The sequence below is a fragment of the Hyperolius riggenbachi genome, chromosome 2 (genome assembly GCF_040937935.1).
Source record: "Hyperolius riggenbachi isolate aHypRig1 chromosome 2, aHypRig1.pri, whole genome shotgun sequence".
In the NCBI taxonomy this organism is placed as follows: domain Eukaryota; kingdom Metazoa; phylum Chordata; class Amphibia; order Anura; family Hyperoliidae; genus Hyperolius; species Hyperolius riggenbachi.
This window is the reverse complement of record NC_090647.1, coordinates 72816975-72837507: the sequence shown is the minus strand read 5'-3', so window position 1 is coordinate 72837507 and position 20533 is coordinate 72816975. Positions and strand designations below refer to the sequence as shown.

Sequence of the window (20533 nt, the reverse complement as noted above, 5' to 3'; positions counted from 1 at the left end):
GCTGATTTTGGTGAGCACCCGACTGTCATCAGCTCACCTTCTCATGCTACTCCTATGCTGTAAGCTGAGCTGCGCTGACCCTGCATTTCTCCCTCGCACCCCACCCGGCTACTTTTTCTTGCCGACCAGCTAGAAAAAAAATATATCTGGGGAGAACACTGTGTTTTCACTGCTGTCTATGTAATCTGGAGGTACGACTACTAAACTGTATAACCCTTATTGCCACCATACAATCTAGTGCCGATCTATGTCCCTGCCTATTTTTCTCATAAAGTCAAAAGTCTGAGAGTCAGGACTGGGGATGGCAATGCTTAGAAGAACTGAAGGAGAAGAATGTGATCAGTTTAATCATATGATGAATTTGTAAGGTTCTGATTTGCTGCGATGAATTTCTGATTAAACGCATTATCATTACCAGCAAATCAGAGACTTGCATATAAATCAGCTGATCAAACTGATCACATGGTTCTCCATGAGCTCTCCTGAACATTGCCATGCCTAGTCAGGACCACCAGAAGCGGCACAGGGAGCAGAAAAGATGCCTCCAGTCCAGAAATCTGAGAGGCTGCATCCAACCACTGACATTGCTGCAGCCACTTAAAAATCTGACAGAACCGACAGGTTTTGGGCCAGTCCATCTCCTAATGGGGAATTCTCAGGGTTTTCTTCCAAAGTCTAACTGACAAAATAAGTGCAAGTGATTAGGAAGGCTGGCTGGTATCTTACTATTTTGGCAGTTAAACTGCTGTTCAAGAAATGCTGTTGAAATCAAAGAAAACCCTGATAATCCCCCATGTGGAGATGGAGTGGCCCAAAATCTGTCAGTTCTGTCAGATTTTAACTGCCTACTTTTTTCGCGATAGTGGTCCTTTAACACTGATGAATTTTAATGCTTCTTTTTCTCCATAGGAGTGCATTGTGGGAAAGCTTCAGCTTTTCAGCATATAGTGTGAAAGAGGACATAGGGAAACAGACACTGGACTGCACATCAGTTTTCCTTTCAGCAGCTGATATAGTGTAAAAGGACCAACTACCCCTAGGTCTAGGTTTACACTATAGGCTATAGGCTGAAATACTAATGCAGTGTGAAAAAGTTTTCAGTTTAAACGCGTATAGTGTGAACTAAGCCATAGGGAAACATACCGTATATTCCGGCGTATAAGACGACTGGGCGTATAAGACGACCCCCCAACTTTTCCAGTTAAAATATAGAGTTTGGGATATACTCGCCGTATAAGACTACCCCTCTTCCAACACACACCAAATTAAAATAAAAAATCATATACTGGTGCTGTGTATGAACAGATACTGGTGCTGTACTGCATGTGTTACCCAGTATAAAACAGTATATAGTCAATTGACTTGTTGCATTGGTCAGCTGTCCTTGTCTACCTGTTTATCAGAGCGGTATGGAAGAATAGATTGCGCTCCCTCAGCAGGGAGATCTGAGAGGCGGTAACAGGATAGGGCGTATCACCCAGCATCAATGACACCCGGCGTATAAGGGCCTCTACACACTGCTGCGCTTGCGTTGCGTTTTTAAAAACGCAAGGTCTTTTGAAAAAGAATGAAAATCGTGATGACTTGTACACACTGGTGCGATGCGTTTTTAGAAAAACGCAATCGCAGTGCCTGCTGCGCTTTTTTAAGCGCAGCGCATGAAAAACGCATTAAAAACGCATGCGCTTGCGTTTTTGCCTGCGTTTTTCAGAAGTCAGTATCCCAGAAGACTCTGCAATCTCCTGATTCCTGTTGAAATGTAAACTAGAAAAAAAACAAAGGATTCTTTAGCCAATCAGCAATTACAAGAAAAACGCAAACGCACAAAAAACGCAGGCAAAAGCGCATGCGTTTTTAAAACTACAGGCACTTTAAAAACGCATGCGCTTGCGATTTTGCTTGCGTTTTTCAGTGTGTACGACCCCCAACTTTTCAGAAGATTTTCAAGGGTTAAAAAGTAGTCTTACACGCAGGAATATACAGTAGGCATTACTGTGAAAATCAGTATTCCTTTCAGTTATAACTGAGAGCAACTGATTAAGTGTAAAACATCTAACTGAAAGGTCAACGGATGTGCAGTCCAGTGTCCATGTTTCCTTATGCCCTCTTTCACATCATATGCTCAAAAACTGAAGCGTATTCACAATGCACTGCTACGGAGAAAAGAAAAAAGGCATTAAAATGCAACGCGCTAAAACGCATTAAGTGTATAAGGGCCCTTAGGGCAGTGTTGCCAACTCATCCCTTTAATTACTGACACATGAATTATACAGGTTTCGTGGCTAGGTAGATGCAGGTTAGCCCCAGAACCTGTATAACTTAGATGTGTCAGTAATTAAAGGGATGAGTTGGCAACACTGCCTTAGGGCATGCTGCACGGCGACCAGAATCATTAGGTAGCTTTGCCCACAGATGCCTTACCGTTTTACATTCTGTTTGAACCATGATCAAAAGGTTCAAATCCTACATTAAAAGTGGGATTGAAGATATAATAATAATAAAAAAAAAATAGAATAAAATTTAAATAAAAGGTTTCATTTACCTGTGGCTTCTGCCAGGCCCCTGCAGCCGACCTGTGCCTGCAAAGTTATAAACGATCCTCCATTTCCCCGCCGCGGCTCACTTTCACTCCTGGCTGTAGCTGTGCACTGCGCGGCGTTGGCCTGGTCCTCACATGCGCTCCCATGGCCAGGCGCACCATGCGCAGGGGCAGTACGAGGAAATCTCTACTGCGCAGGATGCTACCAGCGATGGGAGTGCACAAGAGGACCAGACCAGGCCAGGCCAGGCGCACCATGCGCAGGGGCAGTACGAGGAAATCTCCACTGCGCAGGATGCTACCAGCGATGGGAGCGCACAAGAGGACCAGGCCAGGCCAGGCGCACCATGCGCAGGGGCAGTACGAGGAAATCTCTACTGCGCAGGATGCTACCAGCGATGGGAGTGCACAAGAGGACCAGGCCAGGCCAGGAGCGCCATGCGCAGGGGCAGTACGAGGAAATCTCCACTGCGCAGGATGCTACCAGCGATGGGAGTGTACAAGAGGACCAGGCCAGGCGCACCATGCGCAGGGGCAGTACGAGGAAATCTCTACTGCGCAGGATGCTACCAGCGATGGGAGCGCACAAGAGGACCAGGCCAGGCCAGGAGCGCCATGCGCAGGGGCAGTACGAGGAAATCTCCACTGCGCAGGATGCTACCAGCGATGGGAGCGCACAAGAGGACCAGGCCAGGCCAGGCGCACCATGCGCAGGGGCAGTACGAGGAAATCTCTACTGCGCAGGATGCTACCAGCGATGGGAGTGCACAAGAGGACCAGGCCAGGCCAGGAGCGCCATGCGCAGGGGCAGTACGAGGAAATCTCCACTGCGCAGGATGCTACCAGCGATGGGAGCGCACAAGAGGACCAGGCCAGGCCAGGAGCGCCATGCGCAGGGGCAGTACGAGGAAATCTCCACTGCGCAGGATGCTACCAGCGATGGGAGCACACAAGAGGACCAGGCCAGGCCAGGAGCGCCATGCGCAGGGGCAGTACGAGGAAATCTCTACTGCGCAGGATGCTACCAGCGATGGGAGTGCACAAGAGGACCAGGCCAGGCCAGGAGCGCCATGCGCAGGGGCAGTACGAGGAAATCTCTACTGCGCAGGATGCTACCAGCGATGGGAGTGCACAAGAGGACCAGGCCAGGTGCAGTGGACAGCAACTGCCAGAAGTGAAAAAGAGCCGCGGCGGGGGAACGGAGGGATAGCTTCGCTGGCACAGGTCGGCTGCAGGGGGCTGACAGAAGCCCCAGGTAAGTTAAACTTTTTTTAATATCTTCAGGTCCACTTTAAAAGCAACAGCCTAGCAAACTGCATATCAGTTGTACAGCTGAAGCTAGGCTACTAAATTCCTTTCACAGTGGTTTCTATACATACATCATTCAAAAAAGAAAAAAAGTTCTCAGCAGAAAGCTGTAGATTACTGTGAGCAGGAGAACGTGCAGCAGTACAGCCAGCAGCCAGGGAATTCCGTCACACGCATCCCATCCTCCAGCTGATGCAGAGATATGCCGGGTTCATTGCTCCAAACATTGCAAATGAAATGCAAACACATTCTGGAGTGTGTGCTTTGCTCATCAGGCGTAAGGAAATACACTGACTCACTACTATGGATACAGAAGTGTGCTAGGTAAACAGGAATACAGAGCACCATGAAGGGCAAACACACACGAAAAACCTCTCCTGCTCAAAGCTCAATTCCAATACAGCAATATGGCATTCAGCGAATGAAGGCCAAAGGAGTATTGTATTTTTACTCACTTTGCTCGCTTGCGGGATGCTCCTCTTAAAGAGAAACTCCAACCTAGAATTGAACTTTATCCCAATCAGTAGCTGATACCCCCTTTTACATGAGAGATATAATGATTTTAACAGACCATCAGGGGGCGCTGTATGATATGATTTTGTGCTGAAACCCCTCCCACAAGAAGCTCTGAGTACGCGGTACTCTGGGCAAACTGCCACAATGTAACAATGTTCACAGACAGGAAATGGCTGTTTACAGCTGTCTGTAACAGCCAAAACAGCTAGGAGCAGCTACATAACCTGCCCACAGTAAAAATGTCACCATGTAATACATGTCAGAAGAAAGATTTTACAATGAGCAAACACTGACTAAATCATTCATCCATAATTATGGTAAAAAATGAAGCACTTTTTTTACTACATTATTTTCACTGGAGTTCCTCTTTAAAGGGAACCTAAACTGAGAAGTATCTGGATTTTTCCTTTTAAAATAATACCAGTTACTTGGCTCTCCTGCTGACCCTGTGTCTCTAATACATTTACCCACAGCCCCTCAACAAGCATGCAGATCAGGTGCTCCGACTGAAGTCAGACTGGATTTGCTGCATGCTTGTTTCAGGTGTGTGGTTAAGCCACTACTACAGCCAGAGAAATCTGCAGGACTGGGAAGCAACTGGTATTGTATAAAAGGAAACATTCATAGCCCTCTCAGTTAAGGTTCCCCTTAAAAAAAACATAAGTAGATACATGCTTGCTCTACTTAACATATGTATTGCACTGTCCACATTTTAATTTTAGTGATTTTTCTACAGTATAAAAAAAAAAAGAAAAAAGAAAATCCTTCTTAGCATTTCCCATTTTAAAGGAAACCAGAGAGGAATAATGAAAAGTTATTTATACATACCTGGGGCTTCCCGCAGCTGCAGAAACCCTAATCGCTCCCACGCCGAGGTCCTCAGCTTCCTCCGTTCGCCGGTGCGGGTCCCGTCCTTCCAGGGGGAGTGGCCAGCCTACGCCAGTGAAGTGCACTGTTTGCGTATCTCTCCAGCATCCGCTGGAGAGGTACGCAAGGAGTGCACTTCAGCTACGATCGACTGGCCAGTCGGGCTGAAGTGACTGGACCCGCACCGGCGAAAGGAGGAAGCTGAGGACCGCAGCGTGGGAGCGATTAGGGTTTCTGCAGCTGCGGGAAGCCCCAGGTATGTATAAATAACTTTTAATTATTCCTCTCTGGTTCTCTTTAAGTGTGGCTATTTTGAAGCAAATCTTGATATAATTTCCTACCTTACTCTCCTCTACCCGATTTACCCGCCCTTCACTATAGAAAGTGCTTTGTCTCAGCATGAGAGAGAGGAACAGAGGTGTGGGAGGGGAAAACAGGAGGGAAAGAGGCTTCAGCCAATCAGGCTGCATTAGTTAAGTCTGAGGGGAAGTAGAGAAGCAAACACCAACCCAGCATTCCCTGCAACTTCCTAATACGAGTCAGGTTAGTAAAGTCAGTCACCTTAGAAGAAAACTGAATTGAATAAGGGCCTTGAGCAGGATTTAAAAATGTATTATTGTTCACAGAAATTGGACAGCTGAAATACAACAGTATCATTAATAGAGAATTTATTTTTGATAAGGTCCTGAAATTTTGAACCTAGACTCCCTTCACATGGAAGACAGACTGGCACTAGGTTCAACAACTGTCCACAATTCATGATCACCAAGCAACTGACTTAAGGGGCCATTCACACCGGGGTAATTAGCGTTTACCGCTAATCACCAGCAATCACTAGCGCTTTTTAAAGCGCTAGTGCAATGTTACCTATATGGCAAATCGCGATCGCTCAAAAATCACGAAAATATGCAGTGAAAAATACATGTTTATCACTTAAAAAATCGCCCCAGCAAAATCCTAGCGCTAATCGCTAGCGTTTTGCAACCGTAAGTGTGAATGGGCCCTTAGACATGCAGCCATGAAGTGTGCAGAGGATCATCTGAACTAAGCTCGACACCAAATTCTGCCTTAGTGCTGTTGATCATCATGATTATGCATTTTTATTGTGACAGCACATTGCAGAGTACACAGTCATGTCACCTAACTGTGCCTCACAAGTCATATGCCACTTTTGGGGGAACCAATTAACCTATCAGTTGGATTTTGGCATGAGGGAGAGAGCCAGAGGGCCCAGATGAAACTGACACAAACACAGGGGGAACATGCAAACTCCTTGCAGATAGCATCCTGGCCAAGATTCATAACAGAAAGAGGAAGTTTCATGGACAACCTGCACACCCAGCAGAGTTCTGCTGCTACGGCGGCAAAGGAACGCAACCCAAACCCGCAGCCAATGCCAGAGACTGCTAGGCGACAGCAAATTGACATGGAAAGAAAATGCCCAATAACAAAGGTTTGTGCAGCAGTAATCTCTGTCTATGGTGATTTTACAATGAAAGATGAATTTCCTTTTAAGGCCACAGCACTGAGCTGTAAGCGAGATGGTGGTGGCATAAATGCCTCCAGATTTACTCAGATTCACTTGTGTCGATTTACTATGCTGCCTCGGGTCTTCTACATACCGACACATGATAAACATTCATCGGTCTTAAATGGTTACCGCCAAGTGAAATACACTGCATTACATTCAGTCTGCACTTTCAACTTAGTTTTTTGTACCTTCAGATACCTTCAAGATACGCCCCCCTTCAACTTAAATGGAAACTGTAACCAAGAATTGAACTTCATCCCAATCAGTAGCTGATGCCCCCTTTCCCATGAGAAATCTATTCCTTTTCTCTAACAGATCATCAGGGAGGTCTGTATGGCTGATATTGTGGTGAAACCCCTCCCACAGTGTGATGTCAGGATCATGGTTCTGACAGTTTCCTGTCTGTGAACCTCATTGCATTGTGGGAAATAGCTGTTTACAGCTGCCAAAAAAGCAAGTAGCATCTCCTTCCACTGACATCACCTACCAGCAGCAAAAATGTCGCCATGTGATAAACGTCAGAATGTAAATCAGGGAGAGGAAAGATTTTACAATGGGCAAACACTGACTAAATCATTTATACATAATTATTGTAAAAATGAAGCACTTTATTACATTATTTGCACTGGAGTTCCTCTTTTAAGTGCGTACACATCTTGGTGGATGTCGCCGGTCAGGTATTGGGATCCGATCCCCTTTGGGCTGGGCTGCACAGGCATGAGTCAGTTGTGTAGCGGATGACGTGCTGTGTTGCTATATGGGGTGGGGGTGGTGGGGGGGGGGGGGGGGGGGGGAGACAGGGCAGCGCATGTGTGAAGTCACACAGCAGGTGGGGGAGCAGCATGAACAATGGGATTGGATGCTGCTGCCTCTAATCAGCAATGCCTATGATAAAACCTTTGTGCATACACATGCATAACTATGGTTTCCCAGAGGGACTAGGACGTGACCCCCCCAGGCAACAGTTCAGAGCTATAGCCTCATCTACACGCGTATTAGCCGATTAGCCGCCGGATCGCGTCTTCCACGTCCCCGCTCGCCCACGCCGGATTCGATACCCGCTCATCCCCGCGCCACTTATCTTTTGCTCGATTCCCTGCCATTGTCCCCTCGCAGGGAATCGGCGGTGGGGAGATCCGTCCTGTCGGATCTTATCAATCGAGCCGCGTCAGCGGCTCGATTGATAAGCCACATCGCCGCCTCATCTACGCGTGTAGATGAGGCTTAAAAGGTACCCATACACTGATAGATTTGCAGCAGATCCGACCATCAGATTTCTGTCAGATGCCTGTGAGGTCAAATCTGACAGGAATCTGATGTGTGCCACACACTAGGAACAGTTTTCCAATAGATTCAGAATGAAATCTATTGAAAACCGATCGAAATGCAGTGTTGCACTTTTCGATCCAATGCAGCTCTATGGGCCATCAGTCTGCTGCCAGCAGCCGATCGACCCAGATTTTCCGTCCGGATCGATCGAGCAAATTGATCATGCTTTCTGCTGCAACAATTTCTAGCCAAATTGATCAGAACAGTCGAATTGGCCGTTGAGCGATGGCTAAAATAGACCAGTGTATGGGCCCCTTAAGTACTGCAGAGACTCCTCGAAAGTCTGCTGCAGTGTCCACAGCACTGAGGAGTGCATGTGTGCGCCATTCAATATGTCAAACAAAAATTGTGCCGGTTGGGCATTGAGGATATGTAACGGACAAACCCGAACACAGAAGACAGGATGTGTGAGCAGACCCACCGGAAACATGGGTCCATTCTGCAGGTCCATTGGGTCACTGCCATCTACTCTGAAAAACGGACAGTCAGCTGTCCTAGTGTGAGCAAAGAAAGGATAAGGGGAGAGTGGAACCAGCACTCCTACACTTTTTGGTTCCAAAAATAAAAATTTTCTAAAGCCTACTACACACTTTCAATTTTGATTGCCCAATCACTGACCACTTTTACCACCTTCATGTATTATGAGCGCTTACCCAAACAGTCTACTCATAGTATTCAATAGCTGTTAGCCATCATACTACATGTACAGGTAGGTGGTAAATCCGGTCAGTGATTGAGGATGGCAGAATGAGGATGGCAGAAGGCCGAAACCGGTCGGGTTGAGAACGGGCATATACAAGCACAAAGTGCCAGTGGTAAGGAGTGTTAGTACCACTACCTCTGGGAAGCGAATATTGCCGGTGGGTCCTATGAGATATAGGACCCACAAATGTGAGAGTGTCTTCTTTCTGTACAATTGTACCTTGCTTATTAAAGTTGGATCTGTATTTTGAAACTGAGGGAGCCCTCCGCATACCTGTTTTATATTCCTCTGGTGTGAGTGTCTGCAGAGGTCTACCAGGAGGAGGGACAGCCCAGAATCAGTTTGATCCATTGGAACTTTAGCGCAGCAGTTTTCTATATGAGTGATTGATTGGCCAATCATAATTGAAAGTGTATTCCAGACTTTAATCTGAAATAACCTTACGGGGGGGCTGGGCATTTTAAAAAGAAAAAGGTAGCCGCTGTAGGCTGTTCTGTTTAAAGAAAATACTTTCTTTTCCTCCCCCCCTTTTGACTTACAATGCACATTACCCATCAGGCACCATATGTAAACAATCTCACACTTAAACTTAGAAGGCCCCAACCCCACAGCTGGCAAGAACAAATTCTAACTAAACTGTGTATTATAAATGTGTTCAGTGTTACACACACAGGAACCATCGCCAGACCCTCATAACAGAGTGCTGCAACCAGTATCTGTAGCCTGTGAGGGGCACAAGCCGGATCCACAGACCTGTCAGACTCCCTCTGGGGCATGACGGCTAGACTGCTGCTGTCAACATGAGGGGAAGCGGCCGCTAGTCATTCTGCTGCTAAGAAATGATGATGATAATAGAGTAAAGGTGGCAACTAACTGTCCAATTTCTAGCGAAAAATCGTTCGAGCGATCAGAAATTCTGATCGGACGAAAAATCATTCACTACACCATCAACTAACCAATCTTTGCTTCCTATCTATCACGACCACCAAGAAAATCCAAATTTTCGTTTGACGAAAATTCATTCGGGCGACATTTTTTTCACTCGTTCATAATCGATTGTGTCCACCAATGGAGATTATTTACAACCAATCCGATCAGAATTTCTGATCGCTCGAACGATTTTTCGCTAGAAATTGGACCGTTAGTGGCCAGCTTAACAGTTACCACATTCCCCTTGGGCGAGATCATCAAGTGCAACATTTCTCTGCTGCTCTGAGTGGTTGGGGTTTGAAAGAAAACTACTGTGACAAATTATAACATTTTAAGTGCATGGGTATGCAGATTTATAGAATGGTTCCTGAGTAAATCACACTATAACTTACTTTCCTCTTATGTTACTGTCATTTACAATAGGCAGTAACAATCTGACAGGTTTTGGACTAGTCCATCTCCTCATGAGGGGATTTTCAAAAGCATTTTTTGAATGGCAGTTTCTACGTAAAACTGTCAAAATAGCGTGCAAGCGACTAGGGACGCTAGCTGACATCTTTATATATACTGTAGATCCTTTTCATGGACTGCTTTTGTAAAGAATAAAGAAATACTGTGCATCCCCCTTGAGGAGATGGACTAGTCATATTTACTGCTTACTGAAAGCGACAACATAGGAGAAAAATTAATTTGTAGTGCATTGTACAGCTACAATTTTACTACTGAAACTAAGCTACGGATCTTGTGAGCAGGATTAGGAAGGTAAATATGCGGTAAACTGAGAACGTTTTATGGAATGAGCTGGTTACACTGCAGATTTCACAATTTTCGAGATCAACTTGAAATGGTCTTACAAAGGTGATGTACATCTGCTGCTGTGACAATGAGGACCTGTTTTCCCAGGAAAACCCAGAGCCATTGTCATTAAAGAGAAGAATTACCTCTGGAGCTGTTAGCCAAGAAACCCGCTTCTCCTCATCACTAGATTCACTTAAATACAACAGTTTACTACAGAGGGAGCTTGTGGGATTTTAAAATCTTAAAAAGGCTATAAATTACATGTTGATTATATTTAGTTCCTGATCTAATAAAGCTCAATGGGTTTCCCTTTAACCCTTTGCCGACTGCTCCACGCTAATTGGTGTCAACGAGGTGGCAGCCCCAGGACCGCTAAACGCCAACTGGTGTGAAGTCCTGGGGCGGAGTTTTGCAGGAGATTGCGCATGATTGCCGCTAGGAGACTGTATGTATAGCGCTGCGATCCACGGCAGCCCTGTACGGGGGACAGCCGTGTCACTTGGCTGTCTCCTGGGGAAACTCACAGAGTGATCCCCTCTCATAGGCTGGTGCCTATGAGAGAGGATTGCTAGAATTGGCTGGCGGGGGAGGGAGGGGTTAGAAAATAAAAAAAAAAAAACAGCAAAATTGAATGAATATAAACACACAAATACACATATAAACAAACATGCCGGTAGGCATCAGAGCTCACCAACAGAAAGCTCTGTTGGTGGGCAGAAAAGGGGAGGGAGGTGAAAATCACTTGTGTGCCAAGTTATACGGCCCTGCAGCGAGCCCTAAAAGCTGCAGTGGGCTGAATTGTAAAAAATAGCCTGGTCACTAGGGGGGTGTAAGCCTACGGTCCTGAACTGGTTAAAGTAAACCTGTACATTTAAAAAAAGGCAAGAAGTTAGATAATTGTCTCAATAGAGGGAAGCCTCTGGGTGACCCAGAGGCATCTCCGCATCTCCCGCAGCCCCCCCAACAGGTCGAATTGTCGATCGGGTATGAAGTTGGCGGCCCCGATTTTCAGACGATTGGCCAAGTCTACAAATGTATGGGCACCTTTAGAGGCAGAGGATCAGCAGGACAGCCAGACAACTGGTATTGCTAAAAAAAGGAAATAAAATATGGCAGCCTCCACATCCCTCTCACTACAGATGTGCTTTAACCGTACTATTGGCTGCTGAATTACATATTCATTTCTCCACTCCTGGGACATCAGATACTTTATTGAAAACCACATCTTATGTTACTACTAATCTGGCAAGCTTCAGTGCTTTCCAAAAAGGCACTCCTGCAGCATCAGGCTACGGTCACAGCGGGACATAGCGCTGTACATGCTGTAAAAGCGGGATCACTGCACAACAGAGGGGGGGGAAGTCGCATTGTGCAGTATGAAGCATACAGTACATTATTATTATTGATTTATAAAAGACCAACATATTCCGTGGCGCTGAACAAAGTTAGAAACAAACATGTGGCACAAAATAATACAAAGTAATACAAATAGTACAAAGTACAGAATTGGTAATAACTGTGAGAATTAATAGGAATGAATGTGAAAAAAAATCCAAAACACAAAAGGTTGAGAGAGCCCTGCCCTTGTGAGCTTACAATCTAAACGAATTGGGGGGGGGGGGGACAAGAGGTGGGGTAGTATACAATATTTATACCTAGAGGCCGTGTTTTTTACGTTATCAGGTAGGAAGTACAACTTGGCCAGAGGTCAACAGGTGAACTGGCCTAAGGCAGAGAGTATGTCTGATGGAGAAAGTGAGTTTGGAGGGCACGTTTAAAGATGTCAAAGGTTATGGAGTGAGGGATGCACAAAGTATGATTCATGACAACTGTAAAACACACGTTATGCGATACCACACTGCCTGCATTGCGTTATGGCAACCGATTCCAGGCGAACTGCACTGCTAACACATCGGTGCGAAGGTAACCAGGCCTGTGGAGTCGGAGCAATTTTGGGTACCCGAAATTGGAGTCTGTGATTTTATAAACTGAGGAGTCGGAGTCAGATGATTTTTGTACAAAATCCACAGCCCTGGTAAGTAGACTAAGGAGTCAGAGTCGAGGAGTCGGGGTCATTTTGGGTGCCCGGAGTTGGAGTCGGTGGTTTCATAAACTGAGGAGTTGGAGTCGGAGGATTTTTGTACCGACTCCACAGACCTGAAGGTAACATTACAATAAGTGCCTTGTGTCAGCAATACAATTATACTATTCCATGCAACGCACTGCATGTTCTTTTAAACTTGATTGTCTCAGGTACCTTAAGTTACTGTAGTGAGAAGTATATCGAAGTATATAGAGGCGGCCATATTTATTTCCTTTTAAACAATACCAGTTGCCTGGCAGCCCTGCTGGTCTATTTGGCTGCTGTAGTGTTTAAATCAGACCAGAAACAAGCATGTAGCTAATCTTATCAGATCTGACAATGGCAGAAACACCTAATATGGCAAAAGCTGTTCACTTTCACGGTACAAAGAATTAAAAATCTCTACACCAAAACGCTACAAAAATCACTAGGCATAACTAGAAAATCGCTAGGCACATGCCTGTAAACGCTTTGAAAGATAGCTCCAAAAAACGCTTAGCATTTGCAATTACGCTTTTAGGTGCGCACCAGGCCTATGTGTATCGCTAACATTACATTAGTCCGAATACATTTAGACAGAGCTTTTTTTGTCACAATCCTGCATTTTCTTTCTTAAGTGTGAGAAAGTGAAGGGTCATCTTAACAGAACATGATCCGGCTAAAATGTCACGGTCTCCCAACTTTCTCCTCTCATCTGTTTACAGTAGTCTGTGCTAGCAGCTTTTCCATCCGGCACACCCCCTTTAAATGATCTATGTTTATTATCTAGATGTCTTAATGCTGCTACACGTACAGTGTAATGCAAACAGAAGTTGTCAAGCGTTGAAGCAATCTGACAACTTGCTTACACTTTGTGAAATGTTGGGCTCAGCGCTGCCAGTAGAGCAAAAACTTACCATTTCTGTATACAGTATTTTTACAGCATATGTAATCCTCTGTGGCTAAGCGCTGTCCAATCAAGTGAAAGGCATGGCTTGTTCTGTACTTTTACGGTTGTCTGCGTGAATGCAGCGTTCCAATCACGATTTTTTTCCCGCTATTTCAGCCAACCCTGAAAAGCTACATGCAGCTTCCAGTAGGCCTGAACGATTTTAGGAAAAGATTGAATTGCACGATTTCTTTCAGAAATTACGATTTTGATTCGACTCACGATTTTCTTTCTCAAGCTTTATCACTCATTTCACAATGAACACAGTAACATTTGCAAACATGCACTGACAGAAAATGACATCATACTATAATACTACTATTTTCTGTCATGTTTGTAAATGTTACTGCATTATGTAAATGTAGGTCCCCACAGTCAGTAACAGCACAGCCATTACAATGCTGACACGCTATGCAAAGGAGGAGGAGGCAATACAAACTTTGACTGACAGGTGTGCAGGCGGAGCCTGCCGCCTGTGATACGACAATTGATTGACAGGCGTCCAGCTAATGCCTTGGACTCGTGGAGGCGCTGGGAGTAGTGAGCCTGCGGGCGGAGTCAGCTGCCCGACCAGCCAATAATGTGCATGTTCTGGGAGGAGTGAGCCGTGCCAGAGTGAGCCTGTGGGCGGAGTCTTCCATCAGCCCAGCCAATGACGCGAGCAGCTGGGAGGAGTGAGCCGCCACAAGAGTGAGCCTGCGGGCGGATTCTACGGCCCGCTCAGCTAATAGGCTAAATTAGGGGAGGCAGGGGAGAGAGTGAACCGCCCCCAAGCCGCAACTAAGACCCACTGAGCTGCAATGAGTAACTCCCGCTGAGCCGCCGCTGCACGCAGCTGACGAGCTGTGCACAGCGGGAGAGGGGACTGCTACACTGCCCGTAGAGAGGGATGAAATCGCCGCTCTGACGATCACGGAATCGTCGTTTCCGTGATCGCGATTTCGATCCCCAAATGGTTTATCGTTCAGGCCTAGCTTCCAGGATCCCTAAGGCTTTGTTTCCATCTATGCCAGGGGTAGGGAACCTATGGCTCGGGAGCCGGATGTGGCTCTTTTGATGGCTACATCTGGCTCACAGACAAATCAGGAGGGGTTGATTCACTAAGCTACATTGCTCAAGCAGCGCAGCTTACGTGTGGCAGCGCAAGTAACATTTTCAGTAGGCACACTACTGCTGTAGTGTGCACTACTAACTTACTCGTGCTCCCTCCAAAACTAACAGCCGCTCCAACTGTACTTGTATTTAGTTTGAAACATATTGTACGGCTCTCACGGAATTACATTTTAAAGGACCACTGTCACAACGACAGGTTTTGGTCTAGTCCATCTCCTCATGGGTTTTCTTTGTTTTCCACAGCATTTCCTGAACAGCAGTTTCAAAATCTAACTGACAAAATAGTGTGCAAGTGAGTAGGAAGGCTGGCTGGTATCTTACTATTTTGGCAGTTAAACTGCAGGTCAGGAAATGCTGTTGAAAATAAAGAAAACCCTGAGAAGCCCCCATGAGGAGATGGACTGGCCCAAAACCTGTCAGTTCTGTCAGATTTTAACTGCCTACTTTTTTCGCGATAGTGGTCCTATAAAATATGTGGCGTTCATGGTTCTCTCAGCCACAAAGGTTCCTGACCCCTGATCTATGCGCGTCTGTCTGCTTTTTATCAGCACATCAAGGTTACAAATTGATACATGTTGCTGAAAAGCGGACAGAAGCGCACAGATGGAAACAAGGGCTCTTTCACATTACATAACGCTAGCAGGAGCCAATTTCCCGCAAGCGTTATGATCTGCGGCGTGGACGTCACAATGTTGCGGCGCAGCGCTGATTAGCGGCAGTAGTTATAATTCACTCGACGGGAAAACACCTGCGTCGGATGATTAAAAAAACTCCCAGGTGCGTCAAACCGCAAGGCACCAAAACGCAGTGTTGGATGTGAAAGGTAAAAATGAAAGCATATGGACTTTCATTTTACCTTGGTTAACGTAAAGTATTGACTGCGTTGAAATGCCAGAAATCAGCTCTGGTGTGAAAGAGCCTTACTACCGCGTCTCAGTGCCCCCGGCAGGGGTGAAAACGCCAATCGCTGCAGAATGCTGTCAAATGCTTTTCTGCACACTTGCAGAAAAGCATTTAACCAAGACGCCGCAAGACACCCGTGTTAACCAGCCCTAATACAGAATTCATCATTACAATCTGTAAACTTAGTACAATGCAATGACTGTAACAAAGCACACAGAGACTGGATAAAGAACACCAGAGGTAATACTTTTAGCCAGAGACCCTGAACAAGTATGCAGATCAGATGTTTGTGCCTAAAGTCTGGCTGGATTAACCACATGCTTGTTGCAGTTGTGTGATTCAGACACTACTGCAGCCAAAGAGATCAGCAGGACTGCCAGGCAACTAGTATTGTGTAAAAGGAAATAAACATGGCAGCCTCCATATACCTCTCACTTCAGTTGTCTTTTAAAATTCCTAAGCGTTGGCAGTTAAGAGACGAATTTCATGTTCCATACTTTCAATCAACAAGATTGTAATATGCAAATTAGAGGAGTCGGTGGAATCCTAACCTGAGGAGTCGGAGTCGGTGGATTTTTGTACCGACTCCACAGCCCTGGTTAGCAGTGCAGTTCGCCTGGAATCGGTTGCCATAATGCAACGCAGGCAGCGCTGTATCTCATAATGTATATTTTACAGTTGTCATGAATCATACTTTGTTCATTCGTCACTCCCTAACCTTTGATACCTTTAAACGTGCCCTCCAAACTCACTTTCTCCATCAGACATACTCTCTACCTTAGGCCAGTTCACCTGTTGACCTCTGGCCAAGTTGTACTTCCTACCAGATAACGTGAAACACACGGCCTCTAGGTATAAATATTGTACACTACCCCACCTCTTGTTTCCCACCAATTCCTTTAGATTGTAAGCTCACAAGGGCAGGGCTTTCTCAACCTTTTGTGTTTTGGATATTGTTACACATTCATTCCTATTAATGCTCATGGTTATTACCAATTCTGTACTTTGTACTGATTCTGTATTTTAGTGTATATCATTGTCTGTATTACTGTATTTTGTACCGCATCTTCAATTGTACTTTGTGTATACATAAAGCAAACCTGAAATGAGAGGAATACAGTGGTTGCCATCTTCATTCATTTATAAATAATGCCAGTTGCCTGGCTGTCCTGTTGAGCTTTTGGCTTTAGTTGTTTTAGAGTGACATACCTGCAGCAAACATGCAGCCACTGGAGTCACATTGGAGCATCTGAACTGCATGCTCATTCTGGGCCAGTGACCTATAGTGGCTGGATAGTGTAATGGTTAAGGGCTCTGCCTCTGACAAGGGAGACCAGGGTTCAAATCTCGGCTCTGCCTGTTCAGTAAGCCAGCAGGAGACCTTAGGAAAGTCTCCCTTACACTGCTACTGCCTATAGAGCGCATCCTAGTGGCTGCAGCTCTGGTGCTTTGAGTCCGCCAGGAGAAAAGCGATATATAAGTGTTTGTCTTTAGTATTATAGGCAGAGCATAAGCATAGAAGCTGGGGAGTGGACATCGTTTATCATGGTTGATAATCTATCAGACTGTTTGCTGAGAACTAATCACCGTCATTAAAACAATTAATATTTCAGGGAAAACATGCTTTATTTGAAGTGCAAACAATGCACATTAGTGTACAGTTACTTAGTATTAAAGCACATAAGCAGTAAAACCCTTTACAACTTAAAGTGAACCAGAGACGAAGCACCCTTGTGTATTTTACCATAGAAATCAGTGGGAACATTAGAGAAAACATTTACCATGCTCTCTGTTCCATCCTCACTGCTAAAAGTGTCTGTTATCTAGCTGAGATAAGAATCCCGGACTGAGCATTGAGTCTGGCTTTGCTATAATGACTCAGCTATAATGATTCCTGAGCAAAGCCAGCAGGGGGCAGGCTTGGACTTGAAGACAGCAAAGAACACAGTCTCAGCTATAATTATTCTGTAGCAAAGCCAGACCGACTGCTTAGTCGGGATTCTTATCTTAGAGGTGATAACAGGCAAATTAAACAGAGAACAATGTAACAAAGAAAAGATTAGGTGTTTACTGTCATGTTCCCACTGATTTATAAGGTAAAATACATGAGGTTGCTTCATCTCTGGTTCTCTTTAAAGTGAACCAGAGACGAAGCACCCTCATGTATTTTACCATATATATCAGTGGGAACATTAGAGAACACACATACCCTGCTCTCTATTTCATCCTTCACTGCTCAGCCTGCTTGTTATCGGCCCTGATAAAATCCCCCACTGAGCATTCAGTCTGGCTTTGCTCAGGAATCATTATAGCCGAGTCATTATAGCAGAACCAGAAGGGGACAGGCTTGGGCTTGAAAAGATATCAGACAAGACTGACTCAGCTATAATGATTCCTGAGCAAAGCCAGACTGAATGCTCAGTGGGGGATTTTATCAGGGCTGATAGCAAGCAGGCTGAGCAGTGAAGGATGAAGCAGAGAGCAGGGTAGGCATTTTTCTCTAATGTTCCCACTTATATATATATATGGTAAAATACATAAGGGTGCTTCATCTCTGGTTCACTTTAACTTTTACTCAGTCCTCTAAAAGAAGTCCACAAAATACTGTATATGCACCTACACACCACTGTTTATTCGAAGTGTCAGTCACACACCATAGCATATGTCTAGCTTTTTACCGATAACCACACACTGGAGTCTTCCCACTGCTCTAAAGTGTGAGGAAAACCTCAAAACTATCACAGTACAAGCATCTGATCTCACTGAAAAGTTCCAAATATAAGTACAGAAAAACTCATCAGTCTGAAGCCTGAGAAGAAACTCTTCATCAGTTCAGTAGTAGCAGCAGGTGGCTCTAAATTGTGAATGACCTCTGACCTGTACAGCCAGGGAACATGGCACCAAACTGTAAATAACCTTATGACTAAGACAGTCAAAAAGGTAAAACCACATGGTACATAAACCCTCTGACCAACTAGATTACAAGTTATCAATAAACCTGGGGCCTGCATAACCATACAAAACTGTTAGCTAACCCCTGACCTATATACACCACACTGAAATATACCTCCTAACCGCAATTCCACTGTAATAGCCCAGTCCAAGCAAAGAAGGCAGCAGCATAAGGAAAATAACCATCGGACCTTTACAGCCATATGTGGCATCATATTGTACATATACCGTAGTTATACACCCCCCTGACCTGTACAACCAGCGGTGATGCCATATGGCACAATGTTATACACCCCTCTGACCTGTACAACCAGAGTTGGTGCTGTACTGTGTGCATCCTGACCAGCACAGCCAGGAAGGGGACTATATATTGTTTATGGTGTCCCCATTAAAATAACCCAACCTGAGCAGTAGGTAGGTGGTCCCACAATCACCCCCTGACCTGCGCAGTAAGTAGGTGCCCCCCCCCCCCCCTGAGCTGAGCAGTAAGTAGGTGTCCCCCCTGAGCTGAGCAGTAAGTAGGTGTCCCCCCTGAGCTGAGCAGTAAGTAGGTGTCCCCCCTGAGCTGAGAAGTAAGTAGGTGTCCCCCCTGAGCTGAGCAGTAAGTAGGTGTCCCCCCTGAGCTGAGCAGTAAGTAGGTGTCCCCCCTGAGCTGAGCAGTAGGTAGGTGCCCCCCCTGAGCTGAGCAGTAGGTAGGTGCCCCCCCCCCTGAGCTGAGCAGTAGGTAGGTGCCCCCCCCCCCCTGAGCTGAGCAGTGGGTAGGTGCCCCCCCCCCCCTGAGCTGAGCAGTGGGTAGGTGTCCCTCCTAAACTGAGCAGTAGGTAGGTGTCCCCCCTGAGCTGAGCAGTAGGTAGGTGCCCCCGAGCTGAGCAGTAGGTAGGTGGCGCCCCCCCTGAGCTGAGCAGTAGGTAGGTGCCCCTCCTGAGCTGAGCAGTAGGTAGTAGGCAGTTGTCCCCCTGAGCTGAGCAGTGAGTAGGTGTCCCCCCCTGAACTAAGCAATAAGTAGGTGGTCCCACAAACACCCCCTGACCTGAGCAGTAAGTAGGTGCCCCCCCCCCCTCCTCCTCTCCTCCAAAGCAGTGCCATATTTAGGTATCCCCCTGAGCTGAGCAGTGAGTAACTGTCCCCCCCCCTAAGATGAGCAGTAAGTAGCCGTCCCCTTGAGCTGGGCAGTAAGTAGGTGGTCGCGCAATGACACCCCCCCCCCCCCCCCCACCCTGGTCAGTTTGTATGAAGTTGCCCAGTCCTCCTCCTGTCATGCTCCGGGGGTGAGGAAGGGGGGGCAGTCAGCCCCGTGTGTGCCCAGCCAGAGCCCGGGACTCCTCGCCCCTCCATGCCAGGCCCCGGAGACTCCTCATCCCTCAACTTGTGCCCCCCTCACATCTGACTCCTCACAACTCTGCCCGGCCCGCAAACTTCCAGCCTCACCTGCAGGAGGCCGCCGCTGCTCCCCGGTACTCAGCCGCCTCCTCCGCCTCCCGCGGCTCCGATACTTGGGCAGTCTGGGCGATGTGTGTCGGGTTAGCTGGCTGGGCTGGGGCCGCGCAGTCTCCCTGGGGAGGAAGAAGAGGCGGGGTGGGGGGAGGAGGATGGATGGAGGGCTCCACAATATGGCCGCCCAGCCCCTCCTGCCTGTGTCAGTGTCTGTGAGCTGCTGCTGGCCGCAGGGAGAGATGGTGGCTCACATGTCACTGTCACCACACAAGTCTCCTCAGTGATGTGCCTGAGCTCATCTCCTCCTCCTCCCCATCATCATCATCATCAACTTCTGCTGAACTACTTCCCACAGCCCACTCCACACAGGCTCTCTGCAAGTAGGCTTGTGTAAAAAAAAGAAAGAAAGAAATGTTTCTAAATCCTACAGTCATGTTGTATGTGGATTGCAAACAGCAGAGCAAGTGCAAGGAGGCAGAAAACTGAATTTAAACTTTTTTTTTCCTCCTGAGCTCATGTGCTCACAAGAGTCCCTATTTTGGAAGTTGGTTTTCCAGACAATTGCCCTCTTTTTGGCCTGATTGACAATACTTGTATAA

General features: G+C 46.4%; 1 protein-coding gene across 1 annotated transcript in view; it reads right to left on the bottom strand.

The window, feature by feature from the left end:
* The window catches only part of RDX (radixin), a 139597-nt gene extending 119435 nt beyond the window's left edge, over positions 1–20162 (bottom strand). Inside the window, exon 1 of the mRNA XM_068266911.1 lies at positions 19929–20162. The gene's annotated coding sequence lies outside the window, so the exon portion shown is untranslated. The remainder of the gene's footprint in view (positions 1–19928) is intronic.
* Positions 20163–20533: the final 371 nt, after the last annotated feature.